Here is a 6,000-nt window from a genome sequence, read left to right as displayed (position 1 = left end):
TTTTCACCCAAAAGTGATGATTTACTCATCACTCATGAGAGGGGAACTGCTCAGCGTAACACCAAGGCGTCTCCCGTTTTAGCTGCTAATGCAGCAGTACCACCCAGCCTTTTTTAAAAATAAAGAAGTGGCCCCAGGAGACTCATATGGAGAGCCATAAACACACCCGTGAAGGCATGCAATTATACACAAAGTGCAACTCTGATTATTTCTCACGCACACACACACACACTAATGGATGTTTTATTTATGTGGTTAATGCTGTATCATCAAGTTAAAGTGAAACAAAGACTTGCACAGTGATTTGCAGGATCGAGTCAAGAATGTACACGTGTTCCTGTGTGTTTATGTGTGTGTGTGTACATGTTTTGTGGACAAATTTTGGTTTGAAACCTTTGTTGTTAGGACATTTTGGCCCATCCTCATAATTTAAAAGGGCTGTTTGATGCTAAGTTTACTTAGTTTTAGGATTAGATTAGGGTTAGGCCTTTATTTGTCATGGTTAAGGTAAAGGGCTATGAAAAGCATTGTGTGTGTGTGTGTGTGGGAAAGACAGAGGGACATTTAGGAGAGAGGCTCTAAGAGGCTTTTTATTGGGTTTGTTGTCCAGTTCTGGGAAGAGAAACACAATAGGTCGCCATAGACGTCAGGAAATTTGGTGTTTTTGTACGAGTGTGTGGTGAGAAACAGAGAGAATATGGCAGACAATAACACGGCTCACAGACAAATCCTGCCTCACTTTTCCAGGATTTGATGCATTTTTCTTCTGGTAATATTAGAAACTGAACACGGCTGGTCACACTGCACGGTGGGCTGCCAGCTCTGCAGCCACTATCAGCTGGGAACAGTAGGAGAAAGACAGCCTGTGTCTCATATTAAATGAGTATAACATATTGCATATGTGAAATATTGATTATATTATTTTTTTAATGATTCAGGTGCAGCAGTAAAAATGCTCTTAGCGTGTCTCATGCTTATGCTTTTCAGAGGTAATACCATTTTTGGTGAGTTTCAGAGGATTTACTGAACAGAATGATGTAACTGAACCGTGTCCATGACGTCCATTAAAGGACATTAACGTCTCACTTGGTTGAACAGCCCATTTATAATGAAACTAGTATCGGTAACAGTTTTGAGTGCAGCCATCAGAAGCTTGAGTTTACTTGAGATTTATCTTGAGCTTCAGTTAATCTCTGGCTCCAGCTTCTCCAGCTGGTGTTCTGTGTTTTATATCATTGTAAGTGGAGTGTCTTTGGGATTTGGACTAAAAAAAAAAAGCTAAGATGCATTGATATCAACAATAATTGCGGTCCTTGACCATGTGTTTGGAACTGATGGATGGAGCATACAAACACAGGTTTTACTTGAAATCTTGAAAAGGCTGAAATCTCATCTGTGCTGCTCATTGTCAACCGCAGTACAAAGCTCCTGCAGCTCCTGGCAGCCAAACAATACAACACCTTTTAGCACCTATTGGAGTGGTTAACAAAAGCTGTGTCCAGATTTTGGACAGGTGAACAAAGGAAGTGTGCGTCGGTTACACAGAGAGGAAGATAAAGTCCGGCTGACAACTTCTCTGCTTAATTCACAGGGATTTTCTGCCTGAGCTGCAGCCAAACACAGGAGAGCTTGAGGCTTTGTTTTCCTTCTCCTGACTGTTCAAACAACGAAAAGTCAGGATTCATTACAGTATTTTCTTAAGCTTCTCATCAGCCGGGCACACCTAATATGAACAATAAGGACACACATTTAGTATGAAGCTCAGTTTAGCTCAGGAACATAGGAGCTGTTTTATTTGATTAGAAGATTCCAGCTGATGGAATACTGATTAAGACCAGAATTGTAGGTTATGTATGTAGCACATATATGTTTGCATATGAGAATTGTTAGGTTCCTATCTCAGTTAAAATTTGTATTTGTTTTTCCTCCTCGAGGGTCGTTTATTTATTTGATTCTTTAGACTTTTATTGTGAAATTGGACATTTTGACTTTGGCATTTGAAACTTGCATGGACAAAATACATATAAAGCTTGACGATATCGATTGAAGACTGTCATTCTGTCTTTTACCACTGACACAGAATGATTATTGGACCAATATGTCCCTAATGATATCGATATCAATAACGATAATCAATGAGTCCCATCTGAGCATTTCATGTGTCAAACGTGTCTGAATATTTGGCGGCAGAGTCTTTCTGGACCTTTCCTCTGAAATGTCCACAGTAATAAGATCATCCTGTACTCGTTGTCCCTAACTGATGATATGTGTGTCCTCTTGTTGCAATATTTCGAGAACGATTTATCATTTAAAGATAAGTTGTGGTCAGTTTGACTTTTTGCTGTTTTTCACTGAATGCTTTCCCAGAGTCTGGCGACTAATCCACAATCCTTTTAAACCCAGTCAGACTGCCTAACGAAAGCTGTGTGTGTGTGTGTGTGTGTGTGGGTGTGCGTGGGTGTGCGCGCGCATTTTGCATTTCACCTGGGACTGTCTGTCTTTGGCTATTTTTCAGTTATGCATTTCCCCTTAAACCACCAGTTTCCAGCAAAAGAGAGACTCTGTATTGAAACAAAGGGAGACAGGAAGTTGTCCTCACATTGCTATAACAACACACTGAGGTAGAGGCCACTGCGGGACGCACAGTCTAAACACGTGCTCTTTGTGTTAATCTGTGTGTGTCTGTGTTTTTTTGTGTGTGTTACAGAAGCCACCACAGGGTCAACAGTCCCTAATGAGGATCTTTATATATTCCTGTATGTGTAAGCACATTTATCATGTGATATCTACAAAGTTGATTGAATTAATAAATATGATGAGCAAAAAGTACAACTATTTTTACCAGCCACATACATTAGACAGTATTTCTTACCTTTATACTGTAGTTCAAAGCTGCTGTAATCAGTATTACTACATTAGCAATGGATCAAATGACTGTGATGTGAAAGGAGTCACTCTCTGAGGAGGACCCTGAGGACGACAGACTCATCTCATTGTTTCCAAATGCATCAGGCGATGAAGTGGTCCTGTGTCCTCACAGTCAGAGAGTTATGAGTGTCTAAGTATGCCTATAAAAATACTGATTTTGCTTTAGTTGCTGTGAGCTGATATTGTATTACACTCAGATATTGTTTGAGACAAAGAACATATAGTGATTTGGCAGATACTGTATTTAATTTAAATACTTTATAGTATGACATTTTCCGGCTTGCTTTCAACCTTCTGGGAGTATTCGAGGTTCCTTCTTTCATCTCATGCTTCTTTTATTGTTCTTTTGTAAATGACTGCTTCTTTAAAGGGCTGCTTTGGTTTCAAGCATGTTTTTTTTTTTTACTGCCTGTGCATCAGGTTTGAAGGATGGGAAAGGTGAGCTGAGCTCAGCTGCTGTAAAACTCTGTGATAAAGTGGGGATGGAAGCCTTTTAAATTCTCCAAACATGGATCGGTTTTTCCTTCAGTCTGATTTCACGCGGCTGCCGGATTCTGCTGAGCTGTCGTTGCTGTTTCAGAGTTGCAAGGAGGTGAAGCGTTTAGGGTCCAACCTGCTGCCTCAGTTCTGGGTTTGATCCTCCTGTGATGAGTCTGAATAGTCCTTCTTGTTGCAGTGTGTAACTGAGAGATCAGTGTAGTGTCCCTAAAACTAAAGGTCAAACTGGTTTTATCTGATCATTTTGCTGTGTTTGTTCTCCCGGTGGTTTTTCTAGTTTATTTCTCCATGACTGATGTTGTTCCCTCAGCTAAAATAACATTATATGAAGGATAACAGACTGAGATCTCTCCTACTCGGAGCTTTCCAAATTCAGCCTGGATCCAACAGCGCATGTTTTCATTGGAAACTAATTGCAAAGCAGAGAGGAGAAGACCCAGAAAGAGGAAGAGCAGAGGTCAGCATTCCTGCTGCCCCTCAGAGACTCTGAAACACACTGCAGACCGAACAGCACAGGGTGTCCTGCTCAAAACAAGAAGCGCTCAACTCTACCAGAGGTCAGCCTACAGCTCAGAGCAGTCCAAGCTGCTCCATGTTTTTTAATGCAGTTTGTAAAATTAAATGCTTTTAAAAGATGTCTGCATTTTTGGAAAAAATAATTTAATTAATAATTTGGGAGATTTAGGGAGTTTTGCAGATGTGAGAAATGGCTCCCATCGAGACCTTTGATCCCCATCCATAGTAAGTTCAACATGCCAAGATGACAAATTGGTTCAAACACAGAACGTGTCAGGATCCATTTTGAGTGGGAGCCTGACATCTGTCAGCTTTCCACAGATATTTTACAGCCATTTACTTAAGGTCCGACATCACAGTGATGTTTGTTGTTGTTGTTAGTTGAGTCCAGTGAGGTGTGCGTTGGCAGCTACAGTTCTGTACAGTATATTGTTATATACAGTGTGTATCTCTGGATGTGTCGAGCTCGCAGCTTTACTTAGAACTTGCCCACAGTATATGAACCTGCAGCAGAGAAAACATCCTCCTCTTTGAGCCCCTCTCTGTCTCCACATGGAGGCCCGGGTAAACATCCTCCTCTGTCTCTGTTCCTCAGGAATGTGCTGCAGCATTAATGTTCTCGATGAGAGCAAGAGAGTGTGTGTGTGTGTGTGAGTGTGTGTATATGTGTGTGTATGTGCGACAACTCTGTCTTAACAGGACCGTGTGGTAACTGTTGTATTTAATGACGTCAAAGCTCTCATCTCTCTTTTGTGCCTACATTCTTGTTCAACCTCACACACACACACACACACACAGACACAGACACACACACACAGACACACACAGACACACACTTGAATGTTCTCTTGATACATTGCGGTGTTTCAGCATGTCATGTGTGGGCAGATGTAAACTGTGTGAGACAGAATCTTTTCTTTCCAGTATAAATCACTGGATATTATTTGTGCTCCATCGGTGTTAAATCAGTGTGACAATGCAGATATTGGTTCCAGTGATCTCATTATCTCTCTGGGTGAAGCTTGAATTGTGTGCATGCATTTCTGGCAAACACTTGTACGCTCAGCTGCTTTTTTTTTATTGCTATTGCATAGGCGAAGAAAAAAAGGTGTTTATCTACGATAGTTGTTGAGCATCAGCTGCAGTCTGGGCATCTAAGATGGTTAGAAAACAGATTGAGATGGATAGAAAACCTTCACTGAGCTTCCTCTAGGACTTTGACTATGTTTTACAAAACAAAAAAAAAAGAAAGTGCTGTGTCCTTATAGCTGAGGCCACTGACGTATGAATGAGTCACTGCAATGGGTCATTAGTTGGGGTGAGAGGTTAAGCTATGAGCCGCAGGTATGAAGCATCGTGACACAGGCTCAGGGTGACGGGGGCTGTGGATCAATGCAAGTGTTGATCAATGCAAATCCTCCACAGAGTGTGGAACATCCCATAGCTGTGCATCGCTCTGGTGCCAGTATCAATATCACTGAAGCCTCTCAGCCGAGTACACCCATCACTCATTCGTCCTCCTGTGTTTTAGCCTCTTATACCAACAAACAGGAAGAAGAATAAAACAAAAAATAAATAAACTTACAGGTTACAAACTAAACGAAACCGAAAGGGGGTTTACTGTGTGCAGGCTCATGCAGCAGTAAATCAAAAACTCAGCTCCTGTGTGGTGACCGCACAGGTCACATACACACATTAAACACATGATACATTTATGAATGGCCAGAGGAAAGAAGAGATCAGGTGATTGGTCTGTTTCTCTGGTCACTGTGTTGTCATATGATGTGAAATGCTCGGTGTGTGTTGTGTGTGTCTCATTGATCGAGTCAGCTGACTTGGCTTTTACTTTGCTGTGTCCTTGAGGAAGGGTACTCACACTCACACACACACACACACATAGAGCAGACTTGATTAAGTGGCTGTAGCACAGTGGAGCACATAAATCAGCTGAATGTGGCAGTTGTGCGGTGATCTCAAACACACACACACACAGTTTGGTTTGAATAACTTGATGCATGGCTGCTTTATGTGGTTTTATTGTTTCACTGTTATGAATAA

The sequence above is a fragment of the Toxotes jaculatrix genome, chromosome 24, assembly GCF_017976425.1.
Source record: "Toxotes jaculatrix isolate fToxJac2 chromosome 24, fToxJac2.pri, whole genome shotgun sequence".
Classification (NCBI taxonomy): domain Eukaryota; kingdom Metazoa; phylum Chordata; class Actinopteri; family Toxotidae; genus Toxotes; species Toxotes jaculatrix.
The sequence above is the reverse complement of the archived record's forward strand: the minus strand, read 5'-3'. Positions refer to the sequence as shown.